The 14,619-nt window shown below is 50.4% G+C and overlaps 8 non-coding genes across 8 annotated transcripts; all 8 read left to right on the top strand.

The window, feature by feature from the left end:
- The first annotated feature begins 1,166 nt into the window (after positions 1-1,166).
- Trnal-uaa (transfer RNA leucine (anticodon UAA)) lies at positions 1,167-1,250 on the top strand. Its single transcript has one exon. It is a non-coding gene; the product is annotated as a tRNA-Leu (tRNA).
- Positions 1,251-3,006: 1,756 nt separating this feature from the next.
- On the top strand, positions 3,007-3,090 carry Trnal-uaa (transfer RNA leucine (anticodon UAA)). Its single transcript has one exon. It is a non-coding gene; the product is annotated as a tRNA-Leu (tRNA).
- A 1,766-nt stretch (positions 3,091-4,856) lies between these two features.
- Positions 4,857-4,940, top strand: Trnal-uaa (transfer RNA leucine (anticodon UAA)). Its single transcript has one exon. It is a non-coding gene; the product is annotated as a tRNA-Leu (tRNA).
- A 1,756-nt stretch (positions 4,941-6,696) lies between these two features.
- On the top strand, positions 6,697-6,780 carry Trnal-uaa (transfer RNA leucine (anticodon UAA)). The gene has a single exon. It is a non-coding gene; the product is annotated as a tRNA-Leu (tRNA).
- Positions 6,781-8,536: 1,756 nt separating this feature from the next.
- On the top strand, positions 8,537-8,620 carry Trnal-uaa (transfer RNA leucine (anticodon UAA)). The gene has a single exon. It is a non-coding gene; the product is annotated as a tRNA-Leu (tRNA).
- A 1,756-nt stretch (positions 8,621-10,376) lies between these two features.
- Trnal-uaa (transfer RNA leucine (anticodon UAA)) lies at positions 10,377-10,460 on the top strand. Its single transcript has one exon. It is a non-coding gene; the product is annotated as a tRNA-Leu (tRNA).
- Positions 10,461-12,216: 1,756 nt separating this feature from the next.
- Trnal-uaa (transfer RNA leucine (anticodon UAA)) lies at positions 12,217-12,300 on the top strand. The gene has a single exon. It is a non-coding gene; the product is annotated as a tRNA-Leu (tRNA).
- A 1,766-nt stretch (positions 12,301-14,066) lies between these two features.
- Positions 14,067-14,150, top strand: Trnal-uaa (transfer RNA leucine (anticodon UAA)). The gene has a single exon. It is a non-coding gene; the product is annotated as a tRNA-Leu (tRNA).
- The last annotated feature ends 469 nt before the right edge of the window (positions 14,151-14,619 follow it).

Here is a 14,619-nt window from a genome sequence, read left to right as displayed (position 1 = left end):
GACCACCTAGGAAGTCCGCGAGCTATTGGTTTCTTCAGTTTTGCCTTTTTCCTTTGTTTTTGAGTCTGCTGCGCGGAAATCCTGCGGTCCAGCACGCTGACACCTCTCTTGCTTCTCGGTACGCACAGGGGCGAACCTGCGGCCACTGTCAAATGAAAGAGTCCGTTGTGTGTTTGTCGATTTGGCGACTCCCAGTCGTTTCTAGCGCCAGTCCTCTACATATACGGCCATTTGCAAGCGTCAGCTTTCGCGTCAGCCGAGCAAAGTCGAGACAAGTCGACACATGAGGACACACGATGCTGTGAATCGTAATCCGCACTAGCCTTCGCGGAGCGAGACGAGGGGTGGAGGAAAACCATTCGTACCACAACTGTTCGGAAATTCGAAGATCAAGTAGCGTTGAACACACTCTCCTGAGTAAAGGAGACAACTTCTGTGTGGTGTCCGGGTTTCGAACCCGGATCAGCTACTTGGGAAGCAACCACGCTGACCGACACACCACCACTGCCTTCCGCTACAAGCTGTTTGCGCCGTGATGTGTCGCCTTCCCTCCTGGCGCCAGAGGACGAAGGCTATCTCGCTGTAGGCGCTCAACGCCGAGTGGAAGGCGAGCACATCTGAACCCGTTTTCCTGGTACTGCTAGGGCGATATACTGTGACTAGGCGCAGAACTGACTTCCACTGAAGAAATCTGCCCTTTAATGCACATCAGGGCCAACACGAAATTTCTAATATGCAGTACTCACTGACGATCCAAAGACGTTTCAGTACGTATGCGTCGGTACCGCCGGCGCAGTGCCTAAGTATTGTAAAGTGAAGGTCGACAGTTCCATCCTCACACGAAGTATTTCATTGGCTTCCCACGAGTACGTAATGCACAGCGTGGCTGTTGCTAGGAAACGGCCTTAGATGCCGTTTGCTAATATCTGCTTTCTTTTGCGTCAATGTGGAAATTATCCTATTACTAAATACAGTTGTGCTAGTTACAGTTCAAACTGGATACGACGGAAGAGCGCGGGATGCGTTTCCTACGCCACATCTGACATTGCGCCTTAAATATTGTAAGACTGACATAATTCCGTCCTACCGAAAAAAGAAACAGATTTCGCAGTCAGGTTCTTGAGATAATGCTAGAGACGGATGTCACTGGGGCTGTTGTCTCACACGTCAGATTGGCAGAGCGGTCTAAGGCACCAGATTTAAGCTCTGGTTCCCGAAAGGGAGCGTGGGTTCGAACCCCACATCTGACAATGCATTTTAATCATTCAGAAACTAACCTACTCCATTCATGTTGTAGAACAAGTAAATTACGCAGAAACACGCCATGGAGGTTTTGCTAGGGAAGACAGTGACAGCAGTGCTGGCGTCTCACGTCCCATAGGCTGAGCAGTCGAAAAGAAATAGCGGAACATACTTTTCCTGTGTCGAGTTTTACCTCTTCTCACGGACGTTTCCGTGGTCGTTGTGTTGTGGCTCTGGGCTCGAAGCGACAGGCGAAAATGAGTCAACAGTGACACGTAAGTGTTTCAATGAATGGCAGGGCCTTAATAAAGATAGATGAAACGGCGGTTGGGGTAGTGGAGTCCTGAAGCGGCCGTATTGCGCGGGCAATAAGCTCACCAAGTTAGAGTGTTATTATGCTAATAACGAGGGGGCTGTGGGTTCGATCCCACCAAGGGCTATTCCATTTTGTTTCCCTAAAAGGCAAATCCCAAGTGATCTGTACAAGGACTAAGGCGTCCGCCCGTCTGGCGACGTTCTCGCCAACTTGTATGCCACGCCAAAGACACGGGTCCATGCCCGATCACCGAAATTCGACAGCGTTGGGCGTGGTTAGTACTCAGGTGGGTGACCACCTAGGAAGTCCGCGAGCTATTGGTTTCTTCAGTTTTGCCTTTTTCCTTTGTTTTTGAGTCTGCTGCGCGGAAATCCTGCGGTCCAGCACGCTGACACCTCTCTTGCTTCTCGGTACGCACAGGGGCGAACCTGCGGCCACTGTCAAATGAAAGAGTCCGTTGTGTGTTTGTCGATTTGGCGTCTCCCAGTCGTTTCTAGCGCCAGTCCTCTACATATACGGCCATTTGCAAGCGTCAGCTTTCGCGTCAGCCGAGCAAAGTCGAGACAAGTCGACACACGATGCTGTGAATCGTAATCCGCACTAGCCTTCGCGGAGCGAGACGAGGGGTGGAGGAAAACCATTCGTACCACAACTGTTCGGAAATTCGATGATCAAGTAGCGTTGAACACACTCTCCTGAGTAAAGGAGACAACTTCTGTGTGGTGTCCGGGTTTCGAACCCGGATCAGCTACTTGGGAAGCAACTACGCTGACCGACACACCACCACTGCCTTCCGCTACAAGCTGTTTGCGCCGTGATGTGTCGCCTTCCCTCCTGGCGCCAGAGGACGAAGGCTATCTCGCTGTAGGCGCTCAACGCCGAGTGGAAGGCGAGCACATCTGAACCCGTTTTCCTGGTACTGCTAGGGCGATATACTGTGACTAGGCGCAGAACTGACTTCCACTGAAGAAATCTGCCCTTTAATGCACATCAGGGCCAACACGAAATTTCTAATATGCAGTACTCACTGACGATCCAAAGACGTTTCAGTACGTATGCGTCGGTACCGCCGGGGCAGTGCCTAAGTATTGTAAAGTGAAGGTCGACAGTTCCATCCTCACACGAAGTATTTCATTGGCTTCCCACGAGTACGTAATGCACAGCGTGGCTGTTGCTAGGAAACGGCCTTAGATGCCGTTTGCTAATATCTGCTTTCTTTTGCGTCAATGTGGAAATTATCCTATTACTAAATACAGTTGTGCTAGTTACAGTTCAAACTGGATACGACGGAAGAGCGCGGGATGCGTTTCCTACGCCACATCTGACATTGCGCCTTAAATATTGTAAGACTGACATAATTCCGTCCTACCGAAAAAAGAAACAGATTTCGCAGTCAGGTTCTTGAGGTAATGCTAGAGACGGAAGTCACTGGGGCTGTTGTCTCACACGTCAGATTGGCCGAGCGGTCTAAGGCGCCAGATTTAAGCTCTGGTTCCCGAAAGGGAGCGTGGGTTCGAACCCCACATCTGACAATGCATTTTAATCATTCAGAAACTAACCTACTCCATTCATGTTGTAGAACAAGTAAATTACGCAGAAACACGCCATGGAGGTTTTGCTAGGGAAGACAGTGACAGCAGTGCTGGCGTCTCACGTCCCATAGGCTGAGCAGTCGAAAAGAAATAGCGGAACATACTTTTCCTGTGTCGAGTTTTACCTCTTCTCACGGACGTTTCCGTGGTCGTTGTGTTGTGGCTCTGGGCTCGAAGCGACAGGCGAAAATGAGTCAACAGTGACACGTAAGTGTTTCAATGAATGGCAGGGCCTTAATAAAGATAGATGGAACGGCGGTTGGGGTAGTGGAGTCCTGAAGCGGCCGTATTGCGCGGGCAATAAGCTCACCAAGTTAGAGTGTTATTATGCTAATAACGAGGGGGCTGTGGGTTCGATCCCACCAAGGGCTATTCCATTTTGTTTCCCTAAAAGGCAAATCCCAAGTGATCTGTACAAGGACTAAGGCGTCCGCCCGTCTGGCGACGTTCTCGCCAACTTGTATGCCACGCCAAAGACACGGGTCCATGCCCGATCACCGAAATTCGACAGCGTTGGGCGTGGTTAGTACTCAGGTGGGTGACCACCTAGGAAGTCCGCGAGCTATTGGTTTCTTCAGTTTTGCCTTTTTCCTTTGTTTTTGAGTCTGCTGCGCGGAAATCCTGCGGTCCAGCACGCTGACACCTCTCTTGCTTCTCGGTACGCACAGGGGCGAACCTGCGGCCACTGTCAAATGAAAGAGTCCGTTGTGTGTTTGTCGATTTGGCGACTCCCAGTCGTTTCTAGCGCCAGTCCTCTACATATACGGCCATTTGCAAGCGTCAGCTTTCGCGTCAGCCGAGCAAAGTCGAGACAAGTCGACACATGAGGACACACGATGCTGTGAATCGTAATCCGCACTAGCCTTCGCGGAGCGAGACGAGGGGTGGAGGAAAACCATTCGTACCACAACTGTTCGGAAATTCGAAGATCAAGTAGCGTTGAACACACTCTCCTGAGTAAAGGAGACAACTTCTGTGTGGTGTCCGGGTTTCGAACCCGGATCAGCTACTTGGGAAGCAACCACGCTGACCGACACACCACCACTGCCTTCCGCTACAAGCTGTTTGCGCCGTGATGTGTCGCCTTCCCTCCTGGCGCCAGAGGACGAAGGCTATCTCGCTGTAGGCGCTCAACGCCGAGTGGAAGGCGAGCACATCTGAACCCGTTTTCCTGGTACTGCTAGGGCGATATACTGTGACTAGGCGCAGAACTGACTTCCACTGAAGAAATCTGCCCTTTAATGCACATCAGGGCCAACACGAAATTTCTAATATGCAGTACTCACTGACGATCCAAAGACGTTTCAGTACGTATGCGTCGGTACCGCCGGGGCAGTGCCTAAGTATTGTAAAGTGAAGGTCGACAGTTCCATCCTCACACGAAGTATTTCATTGGCTTCCCACGAGTACGTAATGCACAGCGTGGCTGTTGCTAGGAAACGGCCTTAGATGCCGTTTGCTAATATCTGCTTTCTTTTGCGTCAATGTGGAAATTATCCTATTACTAAATACAGTTGTGCTAGTTACAGTTCAAACTGGATACGACGGAAGAGCGCGGGATGCGTTTCCTACGCCACATCTGACATTGCGCCTTAAATATTGTAAGACTGACATAATTCCGTCCTACCGAAAAAAGAAACAGATTTCGCAGTCAGGTTCTTGAGATAATGCTAGAGACGGAAGTCACTGGGGCTGTTGTCTCACACGTCAGATTGGCCGAGCGGTCTAAGGCGCCAGATTTAAGCTCTGGTTCCCGAAAGGGAGCGTGGGTTCGAACCCCACATCTGACAATGCATTTTAATCATTCAGAAACTAACCTACTCCATTCATGTTGTAGAACAAGTAAATTACGCAGAAACACGCCATGGAGGTTTTGCTAGGGAAGACAGTGACAGCAGTGCTGGCGTCTCACGTCCCATAGGCTGAGCAGTCGAAAAGAAATAGCGGAACATACTTTTCCTGTGTCGAGTTTTACCTCTTCTCACGGACGTTTCCGTGGTCGTTGTGTTGTGGCTCTGGGCTCGAAGCGACAGGCGAAAATGAGTCAACAGTGACACGTAAGTGTTTCAATGAATGGCAGGGCCTTAATAAAGATAGATGAAACGGCGGTTGGGGTAGTGGAGTCCTGAAGCGGCCGTATTGCGCGGGCAATAAGCTCACCAAGTTAGAGTGTTATTATGCTAATAACGAGGGGGCTGTGGGTTCGATCCCACCAAGGGCTATTCCATTTTGTTTCCCTAAAAGGCAAATCCCAAGTGATCTGTACAAGGACTAAGGCGTCCGCCCGTCTGGCGACGTTCTCGCCAACTTGTATGCCACGCCAAAGACACGGGTCCATGCCCGATCACCGAAATTCGACAGCGTTGGGCGTGGTTAGTACTCAGGTGGGTGACCACCTAGGAAGTCCGCGAGCTATTGGTTTCTTCAGTTTTGCCTTTTTCCTTTGTTTTTGAGTCTGCTGCGCGGAAATCCTGCGGTCCAGCACGCTGACACCTCTCTTGCTTCTCGGTACGCACAGGGGCGAACCTGCGGCCACTGTCAAATGAAAGAGTCCGTTGTGTGTTTGTCGATTTGGCGTCTCCCAGTCGTTTCTAGCGCCAGTCCTCTACATATACGGCCATTTGCAAGCGTCAGCTTTCGCGTCAGCCGAGCAAAGTCGAGACAAGTCGACACACGATGCTGTGAATCGTAATCCGCACTAGCCTTCGCGGAGCGAGACGAGGGGTGGAGGAAAACCATTCGTACCACAACTGTTCGGAAATTCGAAGATCAAGTAGCGTTGAACACACTCTCCTGAGTAAAGGAGACAACTTCTGTGTGGTGTCCGGGTTTCGAACCCGGATCAGCTACTTGGGAAGCAACCACGCTGACCGACACACCACCACTGCCTTCCGCTACAAGCTGTTTGCGCCGTGATGTGTCGCCTTCCCTCCTGGCGCCAGAGGACGAAGGCTATCTCGCTGTAGGCGCTCAACGCCGAGTGGAAGGCGAGCACATCTGAACCCGTTTTCCTGGTACTGCTAGGGCGATATACTGTGACTAGGCGCAGAACTGACTTCCACTGAAGAAATCTGCCCTTTAATGCACATCAGGGCCAACACGAAATTTCTAATATGCAGTACTCACTGACGATCCAAAGACGTTTCAGTACGTATGCGTCGGTACCGCCGGGGCAGTGCCTAAGTATTGTAAAGTGAAGGTCGACAGTTCCATCCTCACACGAAGTATTTCATTGGCTTCCCACGAGTACGTAATGCACAGCGTGGCTGTTGCTAGGAAACGGCCTTAGATGCCGTTTGCTAATATCTGCTTTCTTTTGCGTCAATGTGGAAATTATCCTATTACTAAATACAGTTGTGCTAGTTACAGTTCAAACTGGATACGACGGAAGAGCGCGGGATGCGTTTCCTACGCCACATCTGACATTGCGCCTTAAATATTGTAAGACTGACATAATTCCGTCCTACCGAAAAAAGAAACAGATTTCGCAGTCAGGTTCTTGAGATAATGCTAGAGACGGAAGTCACTGGGGCTGTTGTCTCACACGTCAGATTGGCCGAGCGGTCTAAGGCGCCAGATTTAAGCTCTGGTTCCCGAAAGGGAGCGTGGGTTCGAACCCCACATCTGACAATGCATTTTAATCATTCAGAAACTAACCTACTCCATTCATGTTGTAGAACAAGTAAATTACGCAGAAACACGCCATGGAGGTTTTGCTAGGGAAGACAGTGACAGCAGTGCTGGCGTCTCACGTCCCATAGGCTGAGCAGTCGAAAAGAAATAGCGGAACATACTTTTCCTGTGTCGAGTTTTACCTCTTCTCACGGACGTTTCCGTGGTCGTTGTGTTGTGGCTCTGGGCTCGAAGCGACAGGCGAAAATGAGTCAACAGTGACACGTAAGTGTTTCAATGAATGGCAGGGCCTTAATAAAGATAGATGAAACGGCGGTTGGGGTAGTGGAGTCCTGAAGCGGCCGTATTGCGCGGGCAATAAGCTCACCAAGTTAGAGTGTTATTATGCTAATAACGAGGGGGCTGTGGGTTCGATCCCACCAAGGGCTATTCCATTTTGTTTCCCTAAAAGGCAAATCCCAAGTGATCTGTACAAGGACTAAGGCGTCCGCCCGTCTGGCGACGTTCTCGCCAACTTGTATGCCACGCCAAAGACACGGGTCCATGCCCGATCACCGAAATTCGACAGCGTTGGGCGTGGTTAGTACTCAGGTGGGTGACCACCTAGGAAGTCCGCGAGCTATTGGTTTCTTCAGTTTTGCCTTTTTCCTTTGTTTTTGAGTCTGCTGCGCGGAAATCCTGCGGTCCAGCACGCTGACACCTCTCTTGCTTCTCGGTACGCACAGGGGCGAACCTGCGGCCACTGTCAAATGAAAGAGTCCGTTGTGTGTTTGTCGATTTGGCGTCTCCCAGTCGTTTCTAGCGCCAGTCCTCTACATATACGGCCATTTGCAAGCGTCAGCTTTCGCGTCAGCCGAGCAAAGTCGAGACAAGTCGACACACGATGCTGTGAATCGTAATCCGCACTAGCCTTCGCGGAGCGAGACGAGGGGTGGAGGAAAACCATTCGTACCACAACTGTTCGGAAATTCGATGATCAAGTAGCGTTGAACACACTCTCCTGAGTAAAGGAGACAACTTCTGTGTGGTGTCCGGGTTTCGAACCCGGATCAGCTACTTGGGAAGCAACTACGCTGACTGACACACCACCACTGCCTTCCGCTACAAGCTGTTTGCGCCGTGATGTGTCGCCTTCCCTCCTGGCGCCAGAGGACGAAGGCTATCTCGCTGTAGGCGCTCAACGCCGAGTGGAAGGCGAGCACATCTGAACCCGTTTTCCTGGTACTGCTAGGGCGATATACTGTGACTAGGCGCAGAACTGACTTCCACTGAAGAAATCTGCCCTTTAATGCACATCAGGGCCAACACGAAATTTCTAATATGCAGTACTCACTGACGATCCAAAGACGTTTCAGTACGTATGCGTCGGTACCGCCGGGGCAGTGCCTAAGTATTGTAAAGTGAAGGTCGACAGTTCCATCCTCACACGAAGTATTTCATTGGCTTCCCACGAGTACGTAATGCACAGCGTGGCTGTTGCTAGGAAACGGCCTTAGATGCCGTTTGCTAATATCTGCTTTCTTTTGCGTCAATGTGGAAATTATCCTATTACTAAATACAGTTGTGCTAGTTACAGTTCAAACTGGATACGACGGAAGAGCGCGGGATGCGTTTCCTACGCCACATCTGACATTGCGCCTTAAATATTGTAAGACTGACATAATTCCGTCCTACCGAAAAAAGAAACAGATTTCGCAGTCAGGTTCTTGAGGTAATGCTAGAGACGGAAGTCACTGGGGCTGTTGTCTCACACGTCAGATTGGCCGAGCGGTCTAAGGCGCCGGATTTAAGCTCTGGTTCCCGAAAGGGAGCGTGGGTTCGAACCCCACATCTGACAATGCATTTTAATCATTCAGAAACTAACCTACTCCATTCATGTTGTAGAACAAGTAAATTACGCAGAAACACGCCATGGAGGTTTTGCTAGGGAAGACAGTGACAGCAGTGCTGGCGTCTCACGTCCCATAGGCTGAGCAGTCGAAAAGAAATAGCGGAACATACTTTTCCTGTGTCGAGTTTTACCTCTTCTCACGGACGTTTCCGTGGTCGTTGTGTTGTGGCTCTGGGCTCGAAGCGACAGGCGAAAATGAGTCAACAGTGACACGTAAGTGTTTCAATGAATGGCAGGGCCTTAATAAAGATAGATGAAACGGCGGTTGGGGTAGTGGAGTCCTGAAGCGGCCGTATTGCGCGGGCAATAAGCTCACCAAGTTAGAGTGTTATTATGCTAATAACGAGGGGGCTGTGGGTTCGATCCCACCAAGGGCTATTCCATTTTGTTTCCCTAAAAGGCAAATCCCAAGTGATCTGTACAAGGACTAAGGCGTCCGCCCGTCTGGCGACGTTCTCGCCAACTTGTATGCCACGCCAAAGACACGGGTCCATGCCCGATCACCGAAATTCGACAGCGTTGGGCGTGGTTAGTACTCAGGTGGGTGACCACCTAGGAAGTCCGCGAGCTATTGGTTTCTTCAGTTTTGCCTTTTTCCTTTGTTTTTGAGTCTGCTGCGCGGAAATCCTGCGGTCCAGCACGCTGACACCTCTCTTGCTTCTCGGTACGCACAGGGGCGAACCTGCGGCCACTGTCAAATGAAAGAGTCCGTTGTGTGTTTGTCGATTTGGCGTCTCCCAGTCGTTTCTAGCGCCAGTCCTCTACATATACGGCCATTTGCAAGCGTCAGCTTTCGCGTCAGCCGAGCAAAGTCGAGACAAGTCGACACACGATGCTGTGAATCGTAATCCGCACTAGCCTTCGCGGAGCGAGACGAGGGGTGGAGGAAAACCATTCGTACCACAACTGTTCGGAAATTCGATGATCAAGTAGCGTTGAACACACTCTCCTGAGTAAAGGAGACAACTTCTGTGTGGTGTCCGGGTTTCGAACCCGGATCAGCTACTTGGGAAGCAACTACGCTGACTGACACACCACCACTGCCTTCCGCTACAAGCTGTTTGCGCCGTGATGTGTCGCCTTCCCTCCTGGCGCCAGAGGACGAAGGCTATCTCGCTGTAGGCGCTCAACGCCGAGTGGAAGGCGAGCACATCTGAACCCGTTTTCCTGGTACTGCTAGGGCGATATACTGTGACTAGGCGCAGAACTGACTTCCACTGAAGAAATCTGCCCTTTAATGCACATCAGGGCCAACACGAAATTTCTAATATGCAGTACTCACTGACGATCCAAAGACGTTTCAGTACGTATGCGTCGGTACCGCCGGGGCAGTGCCTAAGTATTGTAAAGTGAAGGTCGACAGTTCCATCCTCACACGAAGTATTTCATTGGCTTCCCACGAGTACGTAATGCACAGCGTGGCTGTTGCTAGGAAACGGCCTTAGATGCCGTTTGCTAATATCTGCTTTCTTTTGCGTCAATGTGGAAATTATCCTATTACTAAATACAGTTGTGCTAGTTACAGTTCAAACTGGATACGACGGAAGAGCGCGGGATGCGTTTCCTACGCCACATCTGACATTGCGCCTTAAATATTGTAAGACTGACATAATTCCGTCCTACCGAAAAAAGAAACAGATTTCGCAGTCAGGTTCTTGAGGTAATGCTAGAGACGGAAGTCACTGGGGCTGTTGTCTCACACGTCAGATTGGCCGAGCGGTCTAAGGCGCCAGATTTAAGCTCTGGTTCCCGAAAGGGAGCGTGGGTTCGAACCCCACATCTGACAATGCATTTTAATCATTCAGAAACTAACCTACTCCATTCATGTTGTAGAACAAGTAAATTACGCAGAAACACGCCATGGAGGTTTTGCTAGGGAAGACAGTGACAGCAGTGCTGGCGTCTCACGTCCCATAGGCTGAGCAGTCGAAAAGAAATAGCGGAACATACTTTTCCTGTGTCGAGTTTTACCTCTTCTCACGGACGTTTCCGTGGTCGTTGTGTTGTGGCTCTGGGCTCGAAGCGACAGGCGAAAATGAGTCAACAGTGACACGTAAGTGTTTCAATGAATGGCAGGGCCTTAATAAAGATAGATGAAACGGCGGTTGGGGTAGTGGAGTCCTGAAGCGGCCGTATTGCGCGGGCAATAAGCTCACCAAGTTAGAGTGTTATTATGCTAATAACGAGGGGGCTGTGGGTTCGATCCCACCAAGGGCTATTCCATTTTGTTTCCCTAAAAGGCAAATCCCAAGTGATCTGTACAAGGACTAAGGCGTCCGCCCGTCTGGCGACGTTCTCGCCAACTTGTATGCCACGCCAAAGACACGGGTCCATGCCCGATCACCGAAATTCGACAGCGTTGGGCGTGGTTAGTACTCAGGTGGGTGACCACCTAGGAAGTCCGCGAGCTATTGGTTTCTTCAGTTTTGCCTTTTTCCTTAGTTTTTGAGTCTGCTGCGCGGAAATCCTGCGGTCCAGCACGCTGACACCTCTCTTGCTTCTCGGTACGCACAGGGGCGAACCTGCGGCCACTGTCAAATGAAAGAGTCCGTTGTGTGTTTGTCGATTTGGCGTCTCCCAGTCGTTTCTAGCGCCAGTCCTCTACATATACGGCCATTTGCAAGCGTCAGCTTTCGCGTCAGCCGAGCAAAGTCGAGACAAGTCGACACACGATGCTGTGAATCGTAATCCGCACTAGCCTTCGCGGAGCGAGACGAGGGGTGGAGGAAAACCATTCGTACCACAACTGTTCGGAAATTCGAAGATCAAGTAGCGTTGAACACACTCTCCTGAGTAAAGGAGACAACTTCTGTGTGGTGTCCGGGTTTCGAACCCGGATCAGCTACTTGGGAAGCAACTACGCTGACCGACACACCACCACTGCCTTCCGCTACAAGCTGTTTGCGCCGTGATGTGTCGCCTTCCCTCCTGGCGCCAGAGGACGAAGGCTATCTCGCTGTAGGCGCTCAACGCCGAGTGGAAGGCGAGCACATCTGAACCCGTTTTCCTGGTACTGCTAGGGCGATATACTGTGACTAGGCGCAGAACTGACTTCCACTGAAGAAATCTGCCCTTTAATGCACATCAGGGCCAACACGAAATTTCTAATATGCAGTACTCACTGACGATCCAAAGACGTTTCAGTACGTATGCGTCGGTACCGCCGGGGCAGTGCCTAAGTATTGTAAAGTGAAGGTCGACAGTTCCATCCTCACACGAAGTATTTCATTGGCTTCCCACGAGTACGTAATGCACAGCGTGGCTGTTGCTAGGAAACGGCCTTAGATGCCGTTTGCTAATATCTGCTTTCTTTTGCGTCAATGTGGAAATTATCCTATTACTAAATACAGTTGTGCTAGTTACAGTTCAAACTGGATACGACGGAAGAGCGCGGGATGCGTTTCCTACGCCACATCTGACATTGCGCCTTAAATATTGTAAGACTGACATAATTCCGTCCTACCGAAAAAAGAAACAGATTTCGCAGTCAGGTTCTTGAGATAATGCTAGAGACGGAAGTCACTGGGGCTGTTGTCTCACACGTCAGATTGGCCGAGCGGTCTAAGGCGCCAGATTTAAGCTCTGGTTCCCGAAAGGGAGCGTGGGTTCGAACCCCACATCTGACAATGCATTTTAATCATTCAGAAACTAACCTACTCCATTCATGTTGTAGAACAAGTAAATTACGCAGAAACACGCCATGGAGGTTTTGCTAGGGAAGACAGTGACAGCAGTGCTGGCGTCTCACGTCCCATAGGCTGAGCAGTCGAAAAGAAATAGCGGAACATACTTTTCCTGTGTCGAGTTTTACCTCTTCTCACGGACGTTTCCGTGGTCGTTGTGTTGTGGCTCTGGGCTCGAAGCGACAGGCGAAAATGAGTCAACAGTGACACGTAAGTGTTTCAATGAATGGCAGGGCCTTAATAAAGATAGATGAAACGGCGGTTGGGGTAGTGGAGTCCTGAAGCGGCCGTATTGCGCGGGCAATAAGCTCACCAAGTTAGAGTGTTATTATGCTAATAACGAGGGGGCTGTGGGTTCGATCCCACCAAGGGCTATTCCATTTTGTTTCCCTAAAAGGCAAATCCCAAGAGATCTGTACAAGGACTAAGGCGTCTGCCCGTCTGGCGACGTTCTCGCCAACTTGTATGCCACGCCAAAGACACGGGTCCATGCCCGATCACCGAAATTCGACAGCGTTGGGCGTGGTTAGTACTCAGGTGGGTGACCACCTAGGAAGTCCGCGAGCTATTGGTTTCTTCAGTTTTGCCTTTTTCCTTAGTTTTTGAGTCTGCTGCGCGGAAATCCTGCGGTCCAGCACGCTGACACCTCTCTTGCTTCTCGGTACGCACAGGGGCGAACCTGCGGCCACTGTCAAATGAAAGAGTCCGTTGTGTGTTTGTCGATTTGGCGTCTCCCAGTCGTTTCTAGCGCCAGTCCTCTACATATACGGCCATTTGCAAGCGTCAGCTTTCGCGTCAGCCGAGCAAAGTCGAGACAAGTCGACACATGAGGACACACGATGCTGTGAATCGTAATCCGCACTAGCCTTCGCGGAGCGAGACGAGGGGTGGAGGAAAACCATTCGTACCACAACTGTTCGGAAATTCGATGATCAAGTAGCGTTGAACACACTCTCCTGAGTAAAGGAGACAACTTCTGTGTGGTGTCCGGGTTTCGAACCCGGATCAGCTACTTGGGAAGCAACTACGCTGACTGACACACCACCACTGCCTTCCGCTACAAGCTGTTTGCGCCGTGATGTGTCGCCTTCCCTCCTGGCGCCAGAGGACGAAGGCTATCTCGCTGTAGGCGCTCAACGCCGAGTGGAAGGCGAGCACATCTGAACCCGTTTTCCTGGTACTGCTAGGGCGATATACTGTGACTAGGCGCAGAACTGACTTCCACTGAAGAAATCTGCCCTTTAATGCACATCAGGGCCAACACGAAATTTCTAATATGCAGTACTCACTGACGATCCAAAGACGTTTCAGTACGTATGCGTCGGTACCGCCGGGGCAGTGCCTAAGTATTGTAAAGTGAAGGTCGACAGTTCCATCCTCACACGAAGTATTTCATTGGCTTCCCACGAGTACGTAATGCACAGCGTGGCTGTTGCTAGGAAACGGCCTTAGATGCCGTTTGCTAATATCTGCTTTCTTTTGCGTCAATGTGGAAATTATCCTATTACTAAATACAGTTGTGCTAGTTACAGTTCAAACTGGATACGACGGAAGAGCGCGGGATGCGTTTCCTACGCCACATCTGACATTGCGCCTTAAATATTGTAAGACTGACATAATTCCGTCCTACCGAAAAAAGAAACAGATTTCGCAGTCAGGTTCTTGAGGTAATGCTAGAGACGGAAGTCACTGGGGCTGTTGTCTCACACGTCAGATTGGCCGAGCGGTCTAAGGCGCCAGATTTAAGCTCTGGTTCCCGAAAGGGAGCGTGGGTTCGAACCCCACATCTGACAATGCATTTTAATCATTCAGAAACTAACCTACTCCATTCATGTTGTAGAACAAGTAAATTACGCAGAAACACGCCATGGAGGTTTTGCTAGGGAAGACAGTGACAGCAGTGCTGGCGTCTCACGTCCCATAGGCTGAGCAGTCGAAAAGAAATAGCGGAACATACTTTTCCTGTGTCGAGTTTTACCTCTTCTCACGGACGTTTCCGTGGTCGTTGTGTTGTGGCTCTGGGCTCGAAGCGACAGGCGAAAATGAGTCAACAGTGACACGTAAGTGTTTCAATGAATGGCAGGGCCTTAATAAAGATAGATGAAACGGCGGTTGGGGTAGTGGAGTCCTGAAGCGGCCGTATTGCGCGGGCAATAAGCTCACCAAGTTAGAGTGTTATTATGCTAATAACGAGGGGGCTGTGGGTTCGATCCCACCAAGGGCTATTCCATTTTGTTTCCCTAAAAGGCAAATCCCAAGTGA

The sequence above is a fragment of the Schistocerca gregaria genome, chromosome 7, assembly GCF_023897955.1.
Source record: "Schistocerca gregaria isolate iqSchGreg1 chromosome 7, iqSchGreg1.2, whole genome shotgun sequence".
Classification (NCBI taxonomy): domain Eukaryota; kingdom Metazoa; phylum Arthropoda; class Insecta; order Orthoptera; family Acrididae; genus Schistocerca; species Schistocerca gregaria.
Note: the sequence above shows the minus strand (reverse complement) of the source record. Positions and strands in the feature narration are given on the sequence as shown.